Source organism: Penaeus japonicus, unplaced genomic scaffold (genome assembly GCF_977035675.1).
Source record: "Penaeus japonicus unplaced genomic scaffold, GWHDUDI00000001_assembly GWHDUDI00000036, whole genome shotgun sequence".
Classification (NCBI taxonomy): Eukaryota; Metazoa; Arthropoda; class Malacostraca; order Decapoda; family Penaeidae; genus Penaeus; species Penaeus japonicus.
In genome coordinates this window covers 22912565-22915064 of record NW_028234438.1, presented here as the reverse complement: position 1 = coordinate 22915064, position 2500 = coordinate 22912565, and the positions used below count along the sequence as shown (strand labels likewise).

The following is a 2500-nucleotide window of genomic DNA, read 5'->3' as shown; positions in this document are numbered from 1 at the left end:
GCTACAGTAAAAGGCATATCTATTGGCAGAGAAGCTCATTTTAGACACTGGGTATGGTTTGAGTCACCTTCCTCTTCTCGTTCTGCCTGCACATCCTTCATCGGCGGTACTTTAGAGCAAGAGATCATCAACTTAGTGTGTGCCATTGCTCTAAAAGATAGTGCCTACTAGAGACTATAGATGGGTGCCATTCAAGGTTCTCTCAGCTGCTGGTGCGAGGAGAAAGTGGTGCCATCTAGGTTTTGGACGTTAACTTAGCTTAATATTATGGTAATTACAGTAATTATGACTGCCATTGCCATCATCACTCACTCACACAATAAAATAGCACAGTGATCCAAAATCCCTGAATGTAATGTACGTCATGACGCTCTTCGTCAGGCCAAAGCTCCTGCATCATGTATGTCATGACACTGTCCACAATGCGTCAATGTAATTATTGTTGTTATTATTATTGTTATTATTATTTTTATTATTACTATTATTATTATTTTTTTATTTTTTATTTTTTTAATCTTTTATTATTATAATTATAATTAAAGTAATAGTTATAATTATTATTATTATTATTATTATTATTAATATCATTAACATTATCGTTGTCGTTGTTGTTGTCCTTGTCGTTATCATTATCATTATCATTATCATCATCATTATTATTATTATTATTATTATTATTATTATTATTATTATTATTATTAATATCATTATTGATTGATAATGTAATTATTGTTATTATCATCATCATTATTATTATTATTATTATTATTATTATTATTATTATTATTATTACTATTATAATTATTTTTATTATTATTATGATGATGATGATGATGCTGACAATGATGATGATGATAATGATAATGATAATGATCATTATCATTGTCATTGTCATTGTTATTGTTATTATTATTATTATTATTATTATTATTATTATTATTATTATTATTATCATTATCATTATTATTATTATAATTATTATTATTATTATTATTATTATTATTTTCATTACCATAATTGTTATCATCTTCACCATTATTAATATCATCAGTGTATTTATTTGTAATATAACCATTATTTTATTATTGCAATGAATAAATTAATAACTCAACATCATTAAATTTCAGATGACTGCCATAACATCGCAAACATCCTGCGAGAACTGGCAAATAAAGGCTGCAAGTTTCAGTCAACTAATAGTATTGAATAAAAATGAATAAAATTGAATAAAAATGAATATTGAATAAAAATGAGTATTGAATAAAAATGCAGCTGCTTGGGATCTACTTGTTTTTTTTTATGACAAAGACCAAGCGGATATTTGCCGAACTCCGATCCCACCCGCTTGCACTATAACGAGTGTGGGCAACGTACAGCTGGGGGATTTCCGTAGGCTGCGTCGAACCTCTCTCTTCGAGTGATTTTTTTTTATCCTATTCTAAGAATGGGAAGTATTCCAGTCAAATGTATTTAATTTTGTGTGCATGTTTACTAGAATTTGTTTCTTGGCATTATTAGCATTATGATGGCCTATGAGACCTGTATTGTGCCCTTTTGTATAGAGGTGATGTTGTCAAAGGCTCGTTTTCTTGTATTGTTAAAATAAATCCTCTTGTTCCTTGAAAGTTATGAATGTTTTATACTCAATTTTTTTTATTTTTTTTTGCTATACTTTGTCCCACTGCTTTATGTTTGTGTTCAATGATTTCTGCATACATTTAAGTTCCTAGTGTTACTAATAAACTGATTTTATAGATGATATATGTTCTCAAACTGATAATAAACTAATTTCATAAATCCAGTTAGTTATGATTCCATTATTACACTAATGCTTTTTACTCCTTTTTACATAGCAATATCCACATTGTCCTGTTAATTCTTTAACACTTCCAAGACAGGCCACTTCTTAACCCATTGCAAACGGGGATAAATTTGCTTGCCCAGCCTCCAGGATAGGTTTTATTTTAAAGAGAGACTGCTTGAAGCAATATCATTTGAATCTTCCCACTCTTTTTCAGTCATTCATTGTAAAACTAGAGTGGTTCTTGTATTTTATTTTTTTGTGTGTTTTATTGAGTTTAGAGACTTATATGTGCCATATGACAGGCTCTATCAGTGCTGCAGTAGACTAAAATTGTAGTATATTATTCATATTAGCTCATTATTTTCTTTATACTCACTGTAATAGAAGTATTGCTGTTTTATGGGAGGACAAAAGGCAACTTTATTTTTTCGTATTTTTGTGCTGTCATGAACGAATAAGAAACATAACCACCTACAATAAAGATAACAAGAAGAGGTAGGGAAGAGGAATGAAACCTGTGCTTGTGACTGTGAGTGCGACAGTGAAAGGCATCCATATTGGCACAGGAGCACATTTTAGACACTGGATATGGATTGAGTCACCTTCCTCTCCCTGTTCTGCCTGCACATTCTTCATCGGCGGTACTTTTGAGCAAAAGTTCGTCAACTTAGTGTGTGCCATCGCTCTATAAGATAG

The 2500-nt window shown here is 30.4% G+C and overlaps 1 long non-coding RNA gene across 1 annotated transcript in view; it reads left to right on the top strand.

Annotated features, from left to right (window-relative positions):
• Positions 1 to 1797, top strand: part of LOC147467444 (uncharacterized) — a 3251-nt gene extending 1454 nt beyond the window's left edge. The window contains exon 2 of the long non-coding RNA XR_015190620.1: positions 1128 to 1797. This is a non-coding gene — a long non-coding RNA (uncharacterized LOC147467444). The remainder of the gene's footprint in view (positions 1 to 1127) is intronic.
• The last annotated feature ends 703 nt before the right edge of the window (positions 1798 to 2500 follow it).